Here is a 21,343-nt window from a genome sequence, read left to right as displayed (position 1 = left end):
AATAACCATACACAAGGAGAAGAAGGAGTCTCTGATACCTAATGCTGGTGTAACAGCCAATAACCATACAGAAGGATAAGGAGTCACTGATGCCTAATGCTGGTGTAACAGCCAATAACCATACACAAGGAGAAGAAGGAGTCTCTGATACCTAATGCTGGTGTAACAGCCAATAACCATACACAAGGAGAAGAAGGAGTCTCTGATACCTAATGCTGGTGTAACAGCCAATAACCATACACAAGGAGAAGAAGTTACTGATACCTAATGCTGGTGTAACAGCCAATAACCATACACAAGGAGAAGAAGGAGTCACTGATACCTAATGCTGGTGTAACAGCCAATAACCATACACAAGGATAAGAAGTCACTGCTACCTTATGCTGGTGTAACAGCCAATAACCATACACAAGGAGAAGTCACTGATACCTAATGCTGGTGTAACAGCCAATAACCATACACAAGGAGAAGAAGAGGTCACTGATGCCTAATGCTGGTGTAACAGCCAATAACCATACACAAGGAGAAGAAGAAGGAGTCACTGATACCTAATGCTGGTGTAACAGCCAATAACCATACACAAGGAGAAGAAGGAGTCTCTGATACCTAATGCTGGTGTAACAGCCAATAACCATACAGAAGGATAAGGAGTCACTGATGCCTAATGCTGGTGTAACAGCCAATAACCATACACAAGGAGAAGAAGGAGTCACTGATGCCTAATGCTGGTGTAACAGCCAATAACCATACACAAGGAGAAGAACAAGGTGGACTTTATCAATGCGCTTGCACCTTCACTTTTTTCTGGTCATCTCTGCTCAGACATATTTATTACGCATTTGCGCCTTGCTCAGCAGTTTTGCTTTCTGATTGGGAAGGAGGACTAAGGGCCAGTTCACATGGAGCAAAAGCGGTAGAATTCCGGCGGCGGAACCCTCCTTTACGCAATCCCACCTGCCTCAGTGTATCAATGGGAGGGCTCACACACCATCTCTTCCGTCACTCTGCGCTCAAAGAATAGAGACACTGTGGGACACTGATACAGATGGGATCCGAAGTGATTCCTTGGCGGAGAGTTCCGCCACTTTTGCTCAGTGTGAACTGACCCTTAAGGGTGAGACCTCTCTGATTCGCCCATAACCAATCACAGCTGAGCTTTCATTTAACCAGAGCTTGGGTCTGTAATCACCAATACACGGCGCCGGGTCTGTAATCACCAATACACGGCGCCGGGTCTGTAATCACCAATACACGGCGCCGGGTCTGTAATCACCAATACACGGCGCCGGGTCTGTAATCACCAATACACGGCGCCGGGTCTGTAACCACCAATACACGGCGCCGGGTCTGTAACCACCAATACACGGCGCCGGGTCTGTAACCACCAATACACGGCGCCGGGTCTGTAATCACCAATACACGGCGCCGGGTCTGTAATCACCAATACACGGCGCCGGGTCTGTAATCACCAATACACGGCGCCGGGTCTGTAACCACCAATACACGGCGCCGGGTCTGTAACCACCAATACACGGCGCCGGGTCTGTAATCACCAATACACGGCGCCGGGTCTGTAATCACCAATACACGGCGCCGGGTCTGTAATCACCAATACATGGCGCCGGGTCTGTAATCACCAATACATGGCGCCGGGTCTGTAATCACTAATACATGGCGCCGGGTCTGTAATCACCAATACATGGCGCCGGGTCTGCAATCACCAATACATGGCGCCGGGTCTGTAATCACCAATACATGGCGCCGGGTCTGTAATCACCAATACATGGTGCCGGGTCTGTAATCACCAATACATGGCGCCGGGTCTGTAATCACCAATACATGGCGCCGGGTCTGTAATCACCAATACATGGCGCCGGGTCTGTAATCACCAATACATGGCGCCGGGTCTGTAATCACCAATACATGGTGCCGGGTCTGTAATCACCAATACATGGCGCCGGGTCTGTAATCACCAATACATGGCGCCGGGTCTGTAATCACCATTACATGGCGCCGGGTCTGTAATCACCATTACATGGCGCCGGGTCTGTAATCACCTATACATGGCGCCGGGTCTGTAATCACCTATACATGGTGCCGGGTCTGTAATCACCTATACATGGCGCCGGGTCTGTAATCACCAATACATGGCGCCGGGTATATAAATGGTGCCGCCGCCTCCTATACACACACCGCACAGACCCTGGGAAACAAAGGGAGAGAAGAGCAGCCGCTGCGGATCCCCCCCGCCATCATCCGAGGCCGGTGACAGCAGGGCATACAGAGGCGGGGGCACCATGGAGGAGCCCGTTTATCTCCAGGCTTCCAGCTATTCGGGGGTCTGTGCCCTGTGGGGGCGGGGGAGCAGCCTGGCCGGCACTTCATCCACCACATATAACGGTTTCCGGTGGAGCGTTGGCCGCCGTACCCCAAACAGATCACCCCCTCCCCTACTTGCCTGATCCCCGGTCTCCCAGCTTTCCGTTCACTTCGCGGTGCCAATATGGCGGCGCTGCTGTCTCTCGTCCTCCCCTCCCCCTTTCAGATTTAGTTCCCGCATTGCACGTCGGGAAGCGCTGGCAACGTCACTGCTTTCGAACCAACACAGGAAAACCAGTCGCACGCGTCTCCGTGGAAACCAGACATGCGCAGAACGTAGCTGCGCGGCCATTTCTGTCACACCTCGGAGATCTTGTAGTGTGGGGATAGGGAGATCCGGGGAAGTGACTGCTGGTCCAGCAGGGATATGTGCAGGGATCTAGTACATACAAGGGAGGCTGAAGCTTTCTGGGGTTCAAAGATCTATGAGGAGATGTATCAAACAATGGACCAGTGGATCTGTTGCCCATAGGTCTCCCTAATGTTACCAATGATTGCTGCCCCCCCCCCCCATTCTTGTGGCTCCCCCTATGCCAGCTGGTTCTGCCCTGGGCACTACACCTGCAGACCCCCATCTTCTCACCAATTAGCATCAGGATTTTCTAGTTACTGAACATCGTATTGATATCTGATCAGTCTTAGGCCGCATTCCCACATTTACTGTACGTCACCACATGCAGCAGATGCCAGACCCTCATGTGGTAACCAGTAGGCGTATGGCCAATGAGCCTGGTACCAGCACATGACTACTGGGGAAGAAATGGGAGGGTGGTTTCGGCCATATTTCTCTACATGAAGAAACATTGTCTGAATCACATTTTTTATGGTTTTTATCTTTCATGATTTTAACTGCTTAACCCCTTAAGGACAGAGCCTGAAGTGGCCTTACAATGACACAGTCACCCCCTTTGTGCATTCTGACATCTCTACACAGGTGTAAAGGGTAAATTTAGCATTTTTCATACCTTATTTTATACCATACGTCATGGTGCTTGTTCAAGTAAAGTGTCCTTTTATCAACTGCAGATTGCATTAAGTGGGTGTGGCTTTTCGGCATTAGCGCTACTTAGCCCCACCCACCACGGCACAGTTGGCCCGCGCCCCCTTGATGCCCATTGGTTGGCCGCCGTAAAGGGGGTGGGGTCTAGACCTTTCGGCCAGCCTGTTCCAATGGGCGGCGAGGGGGCGGGGCCAACTGTGCCATTGTGGGCGGGGCTAAGTGGCGCTAATGTCGCTATGTCCCGCCCACTTACCACAATCTGCAGTTGATAAAAGATGACTTTACTTGAACAAGCACCATGACGTATGATATAAAATAAGGTGTGAAAACTGCAAAATTTACCCTTTACACCTGTGTAGAGATGTCAGAATGCAAAAAGGGGGTGACAGTGTCCTCTTAAGGACAGAGGCAAATTTTATGAATATGACCTGTGTCACTTTATCCATTAATAACTTCGGGATGCTTTTACCCATCTGGCTGATTCAGAGATTGTTTTCTCGTGACATATTTTACTTTACATTTCTGGTAAATTGAAGTCGATACTTATAAGGAATCTTTATGGAAAAAAAAAACCAAATAACGTGAAAAATTGCATTTCTCCAACTTTGAAACCTTTCTGCTTATACAGAAAATGGTTAAATTATATATTACATAGCATTAGCAACATGTCTACTTTATGTTGGCGGCATTTATGAAACTATCTTTAAATTTATTCAGACAAGAGGAAGCCTAAAACTTTAGTAGCAATTTTCAGTAAAATTTCAAAATCTGATTTTTTTAGGAGCCTGTTCAGGTTTAGCAGTGCAAGTGTATTTGAGGGGACTGTATGTTAGAAAGCCACACAAAGCACCCCATTTAAAAAAAAAAAAAACTCCACTCCCCCAAACTCTGCAAAAGCACGTTCAGAAAGTTTTTTTTAACCCTTTAGGGGAGTCACAGAAATAAAAGCTAAGTGTGTACAAAAATTGAAAATGTCAATTTTCCATGCAGAAATTTTATTGTAATTCAATATCTTTCATAATTATTTACCTATTACCAGAGAAATGCACCCCAATATTTATTGCCCTGTTTCTACAGTTTATAGAAATACCCCATATGTGGCCCTATTGCACTATTCGACACAACCACAAGCCTCAGATATAAAGGAGCGCCTAGTAAATTTCAACGCCTCCATTATATTTGTTCATTTTTGACTGTACCACTTCAGGCTGGCAGAGGCTCTGGGGTGCCAAAACCTAAAAAACACCCCTAAAGGGACACCATTTAGAAAACTACTCCCCTCGAGGAATGTAACAAGGGGTGCGGCATTTGGACCCCACAGGTGCTTCACAGATTTTCAGAACAATGTGGCCTGAAAAAAAGAAAAACTTGTTGTTCTAGCCTTAAGTTTTTCATTTTTACAAAGGGATAAAAGGAAAAAACAAAACAAAACGTGTAGCGCAGTTTCTCCCGAGTACGGAAATACCCCACATGTGGACATAAAGTGCCAAGGGGGCGCAGGACGAGCCTCCAAAGGGAAGGAGCGCCAATTGGCTTTTGGAAGCTGGATTTCACTGGAATGGATTTCAAGGGCCATGTTGCATTTACAGAGCCCTCGTGCTGCCCAAACACTGAAAACCCCCCACAAGTGACCCCATTCTGGAAACTACATCCCTCAAGGAATCTAACAAGGGGTGCAGTGAGCATATGGACCCCACTGATGACGGGCACAAATGTGGAACAATGTGACGTGAAAGTGAAAAATGTCATTTATCAAGGGGTCCATATCCTAACTGCACCCCTTGTTAGATTCCTTAACGGGTGTAGTTTCCAGAATGGAGTCACTCGTGGGGGTTTACCACTGTCCTGACAGCATAGGGTCCCCCTTAAGGAATCTAACAAGGGGTGCAGTGAGCATATGGATCCCACTGGTGACAAGCACAAATGTGGAACAATGTGACGTGAAAGTGAAAAATTTTGTTTTTTCATTTTCACAGCACAAGTGTGCCCGTCATCAAGGGGGTCCATATCCTCACTGCCCCCTTTATTAGATTCCTTGAGGGGTGCAGTTTCCAGAATGGGGTCACTTGTGGGGGGTTTCTACTGTCCCGAAAGCATAGAGGCTTTGTAAATGCAACATGGCAAGCCTCTAATGGGAATGGGGGCCATGCCTATTTAGTTGGGGAAAAGGGACAATTTTAATTTATTTGGGGGTATTAGGCCAATTATTAGTTTATAAGGTTGAAAAGGACAGGAATCCATCAAATTCAACCTGTGTTGATCCAGAGGAAGGCAAAAAACCCTTGTGAGGTAGATAACAGTAGCCTCATCACAGGGCAAAAATTCCTTCCCGACTCCATAATGGCGATCAGAATAATCCCCAGATCAACGTGACCCCTGAAATAGGAAAAAGGGGTTTTTGAAATTTTGAAAATTTAGAACTACAATGACGTGTGGTACGCCTTGAAGCGATCCAGTCTGCAGAGGCTGGGGTGATCAGGACATGTGTCTTACTGGTAAATGGTGTCCTTACTGATCCCCCTTTTACGGCACACTCTGCACTTCTTTTGGAATCTCTTTTTTCCAGTGTGGGGAACTTCACCTGGAAAATGTTGTCCCTGTACTATACGGGGTCCTTCATATCCAGAATCACTGGGGCCCTCTCCGTGGCTGCCGAATATCAGGGTTTTTATTACTGCTTCCTGGAATTTAAGGAATTTCCCCGGGTGGCCGGCATATCGGTACAGCACAAAAGCGTTGTACATCGCTATCTGTACCAGATATACGGCCACCTTTTTATACCTTCATCTGGTTTTCTGGTTTGAGGACTTGATCTGAGAGATCAACTCCTCCCGTATACTGGTTGTAGTCTAGAACACAATCACGTTTGTTCACCACTTTTGTGGTACCACAGACAGGGACAGGGGTTACTATTCCTGTGAATTGTGGTCAAAATAAAGACATCACGTTTGTCCTTATATTTGACCAACAACATATTTTCACAGACATAGGCCTTGCTCGCACCCCTTGCCATCAGTTGTCTAACTGGATGACTTGGGAGGCCTCTTTGATTTTTTTGGGATCGTGCCGCAAGCTACAGTAGCTCGGGCAGTGAGGGACCGAAACAGGGGGATGCTGGTATAAAAGTTATCAACATACAGGTGATTACTTCTATCCAGCATTGGGAAGATCAGTTCCTAAACAATCTTCCCACTAACTCCGAGGATGGGGGGGGAATTCTGGTGGTTGGATTTGGATGTCCCTACCCTCATATACTCTAAGGCTGGGTTCACACTATGTATATTTGAGGCTGTATTTGTGAGGCTGTATAGCAACCAAAACAAGGAGTGGATTGAAAACACAGAAAGGCTATGTTCACATAATGTTGTAATTGAGTGGATGGCCGTCATTTAATGGCAAATATTTGCTGTTATTTTAAAACAACGGCTGTTATATTGAAATAATGGCAGTTATTTACCGTTATATGGCGGCTATACACTCAATTTCAACATTGTGTGAACAGATCCTTTCTGTGTTTTCAATCCACTCCTGGTTTTGGTTGCTATGAGGACCTGACTTGAGGACCAAATACAGCCTGAAATATACTGTGTGTGAACCCAGCCTAAATCTGTAAGTGTACCCTGAGGTACTCTCACAGAGTTTGTATAATTTTACGCCATACCGCGATCTTTTATTGGAAAGGTACTGGCGGAAATATAGTCTTCCTTTGAAGCTGAGGAGGGACTCATCTACTGAGATGTATTTCTCTGGGATATACATCTCAGTAAATTTGGCTAAGAAATGCTCTATGACAGGACGTACTTTGTACAGTCGGTCATACGAGGCATCATTTCGTGGGGGGCAACTTGCATTGTTGTTATAATGCAAGAATTTTAGGAGGGCTTCGAATTGAAACCGTCCCATGGCCATAGTGTAAAGTGGGGTATTATACATAATATCCCCACTCCAGTATTGCCGAATTGTGTTTTTTTTTTATTAGGCCCATGTGCAGCAGGAGCCTCCAAAATGTTGTCATTTTGGCTGCATCAACAGGGGTCCACGCCATGGGCCTAGCAAAAAGAGGAGTGGTTCTGGGCTATAAATTGGTGCACGTACAGGTTTGTTTGCGCCACCATCAAATTTACATGGTCACCAGAGAAATAGAGCTTGAAAAAATCTATTTCTCTGAGACCTGTGGGGTTAATTTGGATTCCTGCCATTGCCACAAAGCCAGGAATCCGGGGCTGATAATTTTGGGGGTGTGGGGTCCAGATGGGGTCACCTGTCTGGGGGGTGGGATGGGGTCACCTGTCTGGGGGACAGGGGGCGGGATGGGATGACATGTCTAGGGGGCAGCCCGAGGCGTCCTTCTTGGACGCATAGGTGGATACTCATCATCACTGGATGATGATGATAATGATGAGGATGAATGGAGGATCCCCCTATTCATCCTCAGTGGCTGTTTCGGTGTTGGAGACAATAAGAGCGTATGCCTCTTCCACTGAAAACACTCTCTGGGCCATTTTTATACGGGGATTGGTATATGGGGGTATGTAAATGTAATGTAGTGTAGTGGTGTAGTGTAAAACTTTATTTCAAGTAATGTAATGTGTAATGTGGGCTAGTATAGTGTAATGTAGTTTAACAGTAAGGGGGGAACCTACGCCAAAAAAGAAGTTGCTGATAAATGCCGCAATTATGTGTGGTACTTATCAGGAGACAGTGGCAGTAGGATATAGAAAAAAAGGGGGGAAGGGGAAAAAAAAAACCCTACGCCAAAAAAGAGGAGTTGCTGATCAGCACTCTACTGCGGAAGGGTAAAAAAAAAAAAAAGCTACCGCTTCACCCCAAAGCCACTGATTAGTGTATTATAATACACTAATCAGCCGCTTGGGGGCAGTACAATGTACCTGGACGAAGATAGCCGAAAAAAGGTGACGGTAGCCGAAAGAAGACGACGGAGATTTAAGAGCGGGACCGCAGATCTTCACTCCGGCGCTGGGATCAGGTGAGTATGGTGCTCACACACCACACACTCCTCAGCTAACTAACTGAGGGGTCCAGAGCAAAGTAAAGATATTTTTTTTTACTTAGATTGCCGCTATTGACCGGCCAATAGAGGTGATCTGGAGGGTGGCACCATGGCCCCCTTCACTGTATACACTGATGGTGATTGGTGCTGTCTCAGACAGCACCAATCACTATTGATTTCCGGGGCCTCGGGTCACCTATGACCCGGGAACCAGAAAATCACTGTAGATGGCTGATTTGAATAAATCAGCCAATTACAGCGATCGTCGGCACGGGGGTGTAATCCACCCCCCCGTGCTGACAAGCTAAGATGGCCTGCTGTGTATTACAGCAGCCATCATTACCCGATCGCTGTGTGTTTACACACAGCGCTCGGGTAAACAGCGGGAGTTAAGGAGTTAAAACAAACAAATTTCCACATTGAATCAATGATTAGAGCCGTCTCCATATTGTCTGAAGGAATTCTCACCACAGGATTGGTAGGTAATAGCTCACATTTATCACCGCCACACCGGACTTCACCGATACCTCCATACGATGACTGGGTAACACCGCCAGACCAGACCTGATCAATGCTGCCATACTGTGACTGGATAACACCGCCATAACAGAATTGATCAATACCACCATACTGTGACTGGATAACACCCATATCATACCTGACCAATACCGCCATACTGTGACTGGTTAACACACAGACCAGACCAATACCACCCCCCCCCCTCGAAAAGACACCAGATTTACTGGCAACGGGAGGCGGGAAACTAAAAAAAAATTAGTTTCCTTCCCCCTGTCACCTGGTGCTGCCCCCCTGCAAGGTGCTGCCCTAGGCACCCGACCACGTACCCTAGTGGTAAATACAGCACTGCCTATGCCCCCTGTAACAGTGTTGATAAGGTGACCCATAGCTGACTGCAGAAGCAGAACAGTGCCTGTGCCAGGAGTGCTGGTGGGCACAGAAGGTTAGTAGGAGAGCAGTGTATGTAGGGTGTAAGGGCAGACAGATTTCCTGTACAAGTGCAAAATGACTAAGTTACATCAGCAGTCTACACATCGCTAAGTTATTAGGAGTGACTTGCCACGGGACAATAATGTATAACACAATAAGGCTAAATTCTCACACCGTAAGAGACCGGCCATTCTGTGACCCGTCCGGAGTGGACGGTCTGTGAAAAGATCATCCCATCTGGTACTGCAGTACTGGCCGGATGATCTTTGGTGCCGCAGAGTTCTGATGCGGGCGCATCCGTGTGCGCACGCATCAGAACTCCCCACAGCGCACTATGGAGCGAGCAGCCGGAGCCGCTCGCTCCATAGTGTGCACTAACATGGTTTTCTGCGGCCGCTATTCCATGAATAGTGGCTGCAGAAAACGTACATGTCAGTTGTTTGCGGCGCCGCTAGGGATCACGGCTGGAGCGTATAATATGTGTATATGCTCCGGCTGGGATCCCATAGACGGCAAGGTAACGTATATTTTCGTAATAATCATGGCTGTGGTTTTACCCAAATATATGTTGTGTGAACATAGCCTAATAATGTATAAAATGCTCTTAAAAGAGTTGTTCGCCACTTCCGGATCTCAGGCCATCTGTTGCTTACCAATGCTTGTGTTTTGGAAACATCCAATAATGTCCCACTCCCTATGGATGGTCAGCATAGACAGTATAACATCCATGCTGACCAGCCATTTACGGAGGGAGCAGGATGTCACTGGTTGTTTCCAAAAGAGCGTGGCGGCGAACGGGTGGCCCGAGATCCGGAAATGGGGAAGGGGGGGGGGGGGGCGTACACCTTGAAGCTCCCAACATCATGAATAACTATAATGTAGGGGGCTCCTAATCGGTTTAAAATTTTGTGCTAATGTACTGATACGGCTGTGGATGTGTGGCTGCAGATTCAGTAAATGCCCGCTTACTGTTTAATGGCAGATATAAAATTATAGATTTATTTTAATTAAGTTATTATAAATAAAAATAACCTCAGTATGCGAAATCAGCTGTGTCAACACTTTTATTATTGCAGAGTTGAATGCAAATTTAGGGGCACAAGTTTCAGTAAAAACCACCATGTGTGCACTGTATACATGTCAAATAGCATGTTCATAGTGCAAAGGACTAAACATGGACACTGGAGGCTTAGAAATGTGATGTAGCCTGAAGAGCCCAGTTTCACTGTATTTCCTACTTACAGTTGTGTGTATACCAGATAACGCCTACAATTTTCACTACCTTAAACCTACTGTAAACCATTGCTGAAGTTCTTGTATGGTTTAGAGCAGTGCTTCCCAAACTGTGAGGCACCCCTGGTTGCTAGTGAGGCACCGCTGAGGAGGCGGTCTTCACAAAAGTGAATATGAGCTACAGGGTCCTTTCCCTGGCTGCAATTTCTGGTTAAGGGTAGCTTCGCACGTACTGGATCCGCAGCGGATTTCACGCTGTGATTTGCCGCTGCAGATATGGGACCCGGCCCCTTTAACCCCGGCAACCCCGGCCCGAAGCATGCATTATCTGCTCGGCACCGCAGCTGTGTGAAGCTCCCGGCTCCCCATGCTCCCCATCAGCCAATCAGTGCACAGCAGCACTGATTGGCGGATGAGGAGCAAGGGGAGCCGGGAGCTTCACACAGCCGTGGCACCGAGCAGGTAATTTATGCGTCGGTCTGGGGCTGCGGGCAGGCAGCCGGGGGTTAAAGGGTCCGCGTCCCATATCTGCATGAAATCCTTTGCGGATCCAGTACATGTGAAGCTACCCTAAAGAACATTATTGTCTCATTTATACTTTTTCTTTAACGTTATACAGCCGCACGCTGCATAGTGTCCACTGATAGGGTTTTCTTGCGCCAAAGAAAACTGACATGTCAGTTCCTCGCTGCGCCACTAGGGATTCCCTCCGGAGTGTATAATATGTGCATACACTCCGGCTGGGATTCCCTCAGCCTGCAGCACAACGTAAGTTCCGTACTAATCACGGCCGTTGCAACAATGGCCGTGATTACTGCGGAACTTACGTTGTGTGAACATGGCCTTAGAGTGTGAGATCAAGGAGCTCATTGATGTCCGATAATCATCCTCAAAGGTAAAGTACCATTGGCTCCTGTGGCCGATAATCAGCCTGTGTAAAAGTGACAATTCTGTGTAAAATCAGACAGCTGACTGTGTCTTTAGAACAGGTTTCAAAATGTATTATCGGCTGCACATCTCTGTGTAAACCGATAACAATAAATGCATAGTGACAGTACAGATGGGCATATGTATCAGTTTGCAGATCGCACAGCAGTGTATACAAGACTAATGTGCTGCTGCTGTGATCCGGCATCCTGTTCTCTGGCTCTCCTGTCCGGCTGCTGTATCTTCAGACAGCTTCCTCCTCCGGAATGACTGACAGCTGGAGGAGGCGGGGCCTAAAGATACAGCAGCTGGATGGGAAAGCCGAAGAATAGAATGCCAGATCACAACAGCAGCAGGTAGGTAAGTATGTAATTCTGTGTAATCTGGAAACCGACGGCACAGATACATGTATATTTGTGCTGTCAGTTTCCATGGCTCATTTGTACATACATGGATCATTTGTACAGCCCAGGCTCCTCGATTTGTCTTGCTGATCAGTGCTTGTTTGCGGTTGACCAATTCCATACCTTCTTCCAGATAGTGATGCAATCTTCCAGAATGACATTGCTCTTGAGGAGCATGAAAATGGAAGTTATCCCCTTCGTGCTACAACTAGTTTGGTCCTTAACCTCTTCACGTTAGCAATCTGTATATATACCTTCCTACTGCACATACCCCGTGCAGTAGGAATGTATATATACATTCCTGACGTGTGAGGGGTGTGATGTCTGCAGGACCGCTGCAGTGAGAGCGGCCCCGCACACATCAGTGTCGCGGGAGCTGAGGATTATGAGAGGCAGCTGTGATCCCGCAGATGCCTCTCATTAACCCCTTAAACACTGCGATCTATAGCGATCGTGGCATTTAAGGAACTTAGTGACAGGACAAGCTCCTGTCACTGAGTGGTGGTCCCGATCGCTTGTACCAACGAACGGGTGTAATACACTTACCCCCACCCTGTCGGATGGGGGATCTATGCATAGAGTCTGCTCTCAGGAAGGCTGTATGCATAGATCGCTGATAACACTGATCTATGCATTGCTGTAAAAGTTTTTTAAAGTATTAAAAAACCCCTTATAAACCCCCCTCCCAATAAAAGTTTAACCCCTTAAGGACAGAGCCTAAAATGGCCTTAATGACAGAGACAAATTTTATAAATATGACCAGTGTCACTTTAGTCATTAATACCTTCGGGATGCTTTTACCTATCCGGCTGATTCTGAGATTGTTTTCTCGGGACATATTGTACTTTACATTTCTGGTAAATTGGAGTCGATACTCATAACAAATCTTTATGAAAAAAACCCAAATAATGTGAAAAAATGTGAAAAACTGCATTTTTCCAACTTTGAAACTTTTTTGCGTATACAGAAAGTGGTTATACCACATAAATTATATATTAAATAGCATTAGCAACATGTCTACTTTATGTTGGCGGCATTTATTAAACTATCTTTCATTTTTTTTAGACGATAGGAAGCTTAAAACATTAGCAGCAAATTTCCAAATTTTCAGTAAAATTTCAAAATCAGATATTTTTAGGGACCTGTTCAGGTTTAAAGTGTATTTGAGGGGCCTGTATGTTAGAAAGCCCCACAAAGCACCCCATTTCAGAAACTGCACCCCCCAAACTCTGCAAAAGCACATCCAGAAAGTGTTTTAACCCTTTAGGGGAGTCACAGAAATAAAAGCTAAGTGTGTAAGGAATTAGAAAATTTTAATTTTCTGTGCAGAGATTTTATTGTAATCCAATATTTATCATAATTATAAACCTATTACCAGAGAAATGCACCCCAATAATTATTGCCCCGTTTCTGCAGTTTATAGAAATACCCCATATGTGGCCCTATTGCGCTATTTGACGCAACCACAAGCCTCAGATATAAGGGAGGGCCTAGTGAATTTCAACGCCTCCGTTATATTTGGTCATTTTTGACTGTACCACTTCAGGTTGGCAGAGGCTCTGGGGTGTCAAAACCTAAAAAACACCCCTAAAGGGACACCATTTAGAAAACTACACCCCTCAAGGAATGTAACAAGGGGTGCGGTGAGCATCTGGACCCCACAGGTGCTTCACAGATTTTCCCAACAATATGGCGTGAAAAAAGAAAAATTTATTTTTTACACTAAAACGTTGTTCTAGCCTTCAATTTTTCATTTTCTTAAAGGGATAAGAGGCAAAAAAAGACAAAAAATGTGTAGCGCAGTTTCTCCCGAGTACAGAAATACCCCACATGTGGCGATAGAGTGCCAAGGGGGCGCAGGACGAGCCTCCAAAGGGAAGGAGCGCCAATTGGCTTTTGGAAGCTGAATTTCACTGAAAAGGATTTCAAGCGCCATGTCGCATTTACAGAGCCCTCGTGCTGCCAAGACACTGGAAACCCCCCACAAGTGATTCCATTCTGGAAACTAAACCCCTCAAGGAATCTAACAAGGGGTGCAGTGAGCATATGGACCCCACTGGTGACGGGCACAAATGTGGAACAATGTGACGTGAAAGGGAAAAATTTCATTTTTTCACTTTCATGGCACAAATGTGCCCGTCATCAAGGGGTCCATATCCTCACTGCACCCCTTGTTAGATTCCCTGAGGGGTGCAGTTTCCAGAATGGGGTCACTTGTGGGGGGCTTTCAGTGTTTTGGCAGCACGAGGGCTCTGTAAATGCGACATGGCGTTCATCATCCATTCTAGCCAAATCCAACCTCCAAAATCCAAATGGCGCTCCTTCCCTTTGGAGGCTTGCCCTGCGCCCACATGGGGCTTTATGTCCACATGTGGGGTATTTACGGACTCGGGGGAAATTGCTCTACACATATTGTGTGTTTTTTTCTCTTTTAACCCCTTGTGAAAATGATAAATTCAAGGCTAAACCAACATTATAGTGTAAAAAATGTAATATTTCATTTTCACGCCACATTGTTCCACATTTGTGCCAGTCACCAGTGGGGTCCATATGCTCACTACACCCCTTGTTACATTCCCTGAGGGGTGTAGTTTCCATAATGGGGTCACTTGTGGGGGGTTTCAACTGTCTTGGCAACACAGAGGCCTTTTGAATGCAACATGGCCCCTCAAAATCCATTCCATCCAAATCCAGCCTTCAAAAACGAAATGGTGCTCCTTCCCTTCGGAGGCTTACCCTGCACCCGCATGGTGCTTTATGTCCACATGTGGGGTATTTACGGACTCGGGGGAAATTGCGCTACACATTTTGTTTTTTTTCTCCTCTTTTAACCCCTTGTGAAAATGATATATTCAAGGCTAAACCAACATTATAGTGTAAAAAATGTAATATTTCATTTTCACGCCACATTGTTCCACATTTGTGTCCGTCACCAGTGGGGTCCATATGCTCACTACACCCCTTGTTACATTCCTTGAGGGGTGCAGTTTCCATAATGGGGTCACTTGTGGGGGGTTTCAACTGTCTTGGCAACACAGGGGCCTTTTGAATGCAACATGGCCCCTCGAAATCCATTCCATCCAAATCCAGCCTTCAAAAACCAAATGGCGCTTCTTCCCTTCAGAGGCTTACCCTGCACCCGCATGGCGCTTTATGTCCACATGTGGGGTATTTCCATACTCAGGGGAAATTGCTCTACACATTAAATGTTTTTTTTTATCTTTTAACCCCTTGTGAAAATGAAAAAACATGACAAGATTAATAATTTAGAGTAAAAATTTTACAAAAATTACACTAAATGTTGGTCTAGCCTTGATTTTTTTCCATTTCCACAAGGGGTTAAAAAAGAAAATGAACACAAAACGTGTAGGGTAGTGTCCCCTGAGTACGAAAATACCCCACATGTGGGCATAATGTGCCATATGGGCACAGGGCAAGTCACCAAAGGGACAGAGCGCCATTTAGAGGCTGGAATGGAGGATGGAGGCCATGTCGCAATTACAAAGCTCCTGTGCTGCCAGGACAGTAGAAACCCCCGACAAGTGACCCCATTCTGGAAACTACACCCCATAAGGAATCTAACAAGGGGTGCAGTGATATGGACCCCACTGGTGACGGGCACTTACGTAGAACATGTGCCGAGAAAATAAAAAATACAATTTTTTTCATTTTCACGTCCCAAATGTGGCCGTCACCAGGGGGCCATATCCCCGCTGCCCCCCTTCTTAGATTCCTTATGGGGTGTAGTTTCCAGAATGGGGTCACTTGTGGGGGGTTTCTACTGTCCTGGCCGCACAGAGGCTTTGTAATTGCATCATGGCCTCCTCTAATGGGAATGGCGGCCATACCTACTTAGCTGGAGAAAAGGGACAATTCTAATTTATTTGGGGGTATTAGGCCAATTATTAGTTTATAAGGTTGGAAATGACAGGTGTCCATCAAATTCAACCTGTGTTGATCCAGAGGAAGGCAAAAACCCCTCGTGAGGCAGACGACAGTAGCCTCATCACAGGGGAAAAATTCCTTCCTGACTCCATAATGGCGATCAGAATAATCCCTGGATCAACGTGACCCCTGAAATAGGAATAAGGGACAGAATTTAGATAATGTAGAACCCCAGTGACGTGTGGTGCGCCTTGGAGCGATCCAGTATGCAGAGGCCGGGGGGATCAGGACAGGTGTCACACGGGAAAATGGTGTCCTTCCTGATCCCCCTGTTACACCACACTCTGCACTTCTTCTGGGGTCTCCTGTTCTCCAGCGTGGGGGACGTCACCTGGAAAATGTTGCCCTGGTGCGATACGGGGTCCTTCATATCCAGAAGCGCTGGGTCCGCTCCATGGCTGCTAAATATTAGGGCGCTATTACTGCTTCTGATATTTTCGGATCGTGCCGCAAGCTACAGGGCAGCGAGTGACCAGAGGAGGGGGGTGCTGGTATAAAAGTTATCCCCGTACAGGTGGTGGTGACCTTTATCCAGCAGTGGGAAGATCAGTTCCCGGACGATCTTCCCACTAACTCCGAGGATGGGGGGGGAGGGGGCATCTGGGGGCTGGATTCGGGTGTCCCTTCCTACATACACTCCAAGGGTACGTGCACACTGCGGAATCGCGACAGATAACCCTTCGTGCATTCCGCAGTTGGCACCCACCGGCGGAGTGATGCAGGCCGCCGTCTCCACACGTGTCATAGACTCCATTCTATGCACGGGCGGATTCCGCTCTCCGTCCAACGTGTTCATTCTTTGGATGGACGACGGATTCCGCCCGTGCATAGAATGGAGTCTATGACACGGGTAGAGACATGCGCCCGCATCAGTCCGCCGGTGGGTGCCAGCTGCGGAATGCACAAAGGGTTATCCTTCGCCATTCCGCAGTGTGCACGTACCAGAAAATCTGTAAGAGTACCCAGAGGTACGCTCACAGAGTGTGTAGAATTTCACACCATACCGTGATCTCTTATTGGGACGGTACTGGCGGAAAAGACGTGTCTGGGGGGCAGCGTACGCTACGCTACCCCCCAGACACGTCACAGGATGATGAGGATGAATGGAGGAAAGAAGGATCCCCCCCATTCATCCTCACTGGCTGTTTCGGTGTCGGAGGTAATAATAACGTATCCCTCTGACGCCGAAAACACCCTGGGGGTCATCTTTATACGGGGATTAGTATATGGGGTATATAGTGGTGTAGTGTCAAACTTTATTCAATGTAGTGTGGTGTAATGTAGTGTTTTTTACGTGTTTTTTTACAGTAAGTATAAAAAAAAACCTACGCCAACAAAAGAGTTGCTGATAAATGCCGCACTTATGTGCGGCACTTATTAGCAGACTGTGGCAGTAGAATATAGAAAAAAAACACCCTACGCCAAAAAGGAGGAGTTGCTGATTAGCAGCGCACTTTCGTGCGATGCTGATCAACACTCAGCGGCGATAGGGTGCGGAAAATATAAAAAAAAAAAATTTGAAAAAAACAAAACAAAACTTTTTCTACATTCTGAACATCCCTGTAGCTGCTGATAAGTGTATTACACATATCAGCCGCTAGAGGGCAGTAGAGCGCAAAATACGGAAGAAGCCGACGCTGGAGCCGAAAATAGCCAAGAGAAGCCGAACGTGACGTCACGGAGGAAGCCGAAGACCCGAACGAAGACGAGGATGCCGCGAACTCGGAAGACGCCGATCAGGAGCCCGGGACAGGTGAGTAATGTACAAATACCTGCTCTAGACCCCTCGGCTACCTAGCTGAGGGGTCCAGGGCAGGTATTTACTATATTGTGGGACTCTGATCGCCGTGCCACCGGCCCGATCGCCGTGAACGCCATTTCACGCCATAGCACCGACCGCCATTTTTTTCCGGGTCATCGGGTCACCGATGACCCGGAAAGGTTCCGATCGCCGCTATTGGCTGATCTGAATTGATCAGCCTATAGCGGCGATCGTAAGCACGGGGGGTGTTAACCACCCCCCGTGCCGTGAAGCTAAGATGGCCTGCTATGATTTATAGCAGGCCATCTTCCCCGACCGCTGTGTGTGAACACGCAGCGATCGGGGAAACATCGGGCGTACCCATACGCCCGTTTGCGTTAAAGCCCAGGCAACGGGGGCGTATGGGTACGCCCGATGTCGTTAAGGGGTTAATATACCTCTTTGTCCATAAAAAAATATATATATAAATAAATAAACATATTATATATTGTAGCTTGCAGAATTGTCCAATTAAAAAAAAAACACCAGGATTGCTGATTTTTTCAAATTATATGTCAGAAAAAAAATAAACGGTACCTATTACTAAAGCTTTTTCTGAAAAGAACAGGCCAACAAGCCATACAGAACTCTCTCCAAGCGGCGCTAGGCCCAATCCTGCAAGGCCTGGTGGAGATTAGAACGAACATCCACCATATTGGGAATAGAACGGAGCAACTGGAAGAGGTAGCATAACTGTGCTCAGCCAATCGCGGCTGAGCAGCTGATGACACGGCAGAGGGCAGCCGGCACTAGGGACAGTCGGAGCGGTTCGGCCGGCCGCCCGAAGATGACATAATCGTCGCAAGATGGCGGACGGGGGTTGACACAGATCAGGTAAGTATAGAGAACTACACTTCCGGGTCTACCGTGGGTGGGGGGGGGGAAACGGGGAAGGGGGCCATTCACTAACATAACATACATTACAAAGTTGTATAAATTTGTAATGTGTGTTGTTAAGTGAATAATTGCTTACCGCCGCACTAACCCTTTAAATAGTGCAGATCGGTAAAGAGAAACGGGTCGAGAAAACTGGTTCACAAAACAGCTTCCTAAGGGAAATAAAAAATGCCATCAGTGTTCATACTGTGAAAATTTTTTTGCCATGGAGCACTTGGTGAAATCCTGGTATGTCAAGCAACTGATTACTTGTAAAAGTGACTTCATTGTCTATGAGTTAACCCTTGCGGCATGTATAACATAGGGAAGACAGGGGGAAGAGCTTCAAACTGCTTTTTCATGATAAAAATGCATTTTTCGGCTAATAAACCTAATTACAAAGTTTCTTAAAATTGCCTGGACTATTGATTTCTGCAAAAAAAAAAAAAATTCACGACAGTGACACTTTAAGTTGAAGAGACTCTGTGATCTTTCGCTTCCCACCGACACAGCACATCACCTAACCTTGGGACACTTCCCCTTTCTGTGGGTGGCGGTTCCGATAGTCCAGGACAGTCTGGGACAGTCCGGGACACTCTAACCCAAGGGACCCTGTAGCAACCTGGCTGGACACTGACCACAGGGGAAAAAGGTACAACCGGCTTTGTAAACTAAAAGCATGCGTGCCCGGTGTGCCTTCCCGGCACTGGCGTCCACTCCAAGGTCCGGCTGTATCTTGGCCAACCCCCTTTGGCGTGGAGTTACATTTTACCATCTGGCAAGTGGCCGGCCGCTCCTCCTATGTAACATCACCCCGGGGACACACCACACATACACTTCCTCTACCCATGTGACTTCCTAACCACAGCTCCTGTAAGATGTGCTGTGTATGGGTGAAGAGTGCATACAGAAGAAATAAAGGAGTTATCCAGCGCTACAAAAACATGGCCACTTTCCCCCTACTGTTGTCTCCAGTTTTGGTGGGGTTTTGAAACTCAGTTCCATTGAAGTAAATGAAGCTAAATTGCAAACTGCACCTGAACAACAGTAGGGGGGAAAGTGGGCATGTTTTTGAAGCGCTGGATAACCCCTTTAACCCCTTGAGGACCAGGCCCAAAATGACCCAGTGGACCGCGCAAATTTTGATCTTTGTGCTTTCGTTTTTCCCTCCTCCCCTTCTAAGAACTCTAGCACTTTCAGTTTTCTATCTACAAGGCCATGTAATGGCTTGTTTGTTACAGGAATAGTTGTACTTTGTAATGGCGTCTCTCATTTTACCATAACATGTATGACGGAATCCCAAATATATTATTTATGAAGATATAAATAGGTGAAATCGTAAAAAAGAATGCAATATGGTAACCTTTGGGGGGTTCCTGTGTCTACGTAATGCACTATATGGTAAAAACAACATGATACCATTATTCTATAGGTCAGTCCGAACACAACCATATGCAGGTTTACACAGATTCTCTAATGTTATGTATATTTTTTTAATGAAATCCTTTTTTTTGGCAATTAATTATTAAAAAAATGGGCCTATTGTGACGCTTATAACAGTTTTATTTTTTCACCTATTGGGCTGTATCAGGTGTAATTTTTTCTGCCATGATCTCTAGTTTTTATTAATAACATATTTGTGAAGATCGGACGTTTTGATCACTTTTTATAAATTTTTTTATCTGTAATGTAACATAAAATTGGTGATCCGCGCACTTTTTTAGCTCTTTTCGTCTACGCCGTTTACCGTTCGCAATGACGCTTGTTATTTTTTAATAGATCGGACAGTTACGCACGCTACGGTATATTAAATATTTATTTATTTATTTTTATATGTTTTATTTATATAATGGGAAAGGGGGGTGATTTAAACTTTTATTGGGGGAGGGGTTTTGGGGCAGTGTATTGGTGATTTTTATACATTTTAAGTCCCTTTGGAGGACTTGTACATTCATTACTTTCATTTTCTTCACTGATCACTGCTATGCCATAGGCATAGCATTGATCAGTGTTATCGGCGCTCTGCTCATTGAGCCTGCCTGTGCAGGCTCAGTGAACAGATCGCTGATCGGACCGCACGGAGGCAGGTGAAAGACCTCCGGCGGTCCGTTTTAACGATCGGGACCCCCACAGTCACACTGGGGGGGTCCCGATCGGTAAGTGACAAGGGACTCCCCCTGTCACTTACACTTAAACGCCGCGGCCACGCAGCGTTTAAGGAGTTAATGTCATGCTGCAGCGTGTAATTAACGGTGAGGTCCTGGCTGCTGATTGCGCACTTCATAGCTCAGGACATACCGGTACGTCCAGGGTCGTCTGAGCACAGACTTCTAGGACGTATCGGTACGTCCTAGGTCATCTAGGGGTTAAAGACAGAGATGTTAGGATAGAAGAAGATACTCTCATTGGTCCACAGATCCATGTGACATATAAGCAAGCGATAACCCTTTCTATACTTCAGCTGTGCAGCAACTAAGTACATATACTTACAATACATCACCACTTACATAAAGAAAAGTACAGGCTTTTGCGAAGGGTGTAACCAACAGCAACACACGTGGTGGGACACTCTGTTGGGCCGCAGTCTTTGAGCTGGGCGGTGGCGCCGGGATAGGCACGCAGTCAATATCAACAAATGCGGCCTCCGTCGCGTACTCATCCTCATCTTTGATGGAGAATTCGGAGTATGGTTCACTGTCTTGATCTGTGGTGCACCACCGCTGTGTTATGGACGCTATACGGCCGGTCACTTGCTAGATGTTGGAGTGTGACGCCAGTTCTATGGTGGTTGGCCGAGATGTTGTGACGCCAGTGCATAC

The 21,343-nt window shown here is 46.6% G+C and overlaps 1 protein-coding gene across 2 annotated transcripts in view; it reads right to left on the bottom strand.

Annotated features, from left to right (window-relative positions):
• FZR1 (fizzy and cell division cycle 20 related 1) overlaps window positions 1-21,343 on the bottom strand; it is a 51,945-nt gene that overhangs the window by 20,040 nt on the left and 10,562 nt on the right. Inside the window, exon 1 of one of the 2 annotated variants that reach the window (XM_069978002.1) lies at window positions 2,459-2,628. The exons of the other annotated variant lie outside the window; for it this stretch is intronic. The gene's annotated coding sequence lies outside the window, so the exon portion shown is untranslated. Of the gene's footprint in view, window positions 1-2,458; window positions 2,629-21,343 lie in introns of those variants that run through there. 2 annotated transcript variants of the gene reach the window in all.

The sequence above is a fragment of the Dendropsophus ebraccatus genome, chromosome 7 (assembly GCF_027789765.1).
Source record: "Dendropsophus ebraccatus isolate aDenEbr1 chromosome 7, aDenEbr1.pat, whole genome shotgun sequence".
In the NCBI taxonomy this organism is placed as follows: domain Eukaryota; kingdom Metazoa; phylum Chordata; class Amphibia; order Anura; family Hylidae; genus Dendropsophus; species Dendropsophus ebraccatus.
The sequence above is the reverse complement of the archived record's forward strand: the minus strand, read 5'-3'. Positions and strand labels throughout refer to the sequence as shown.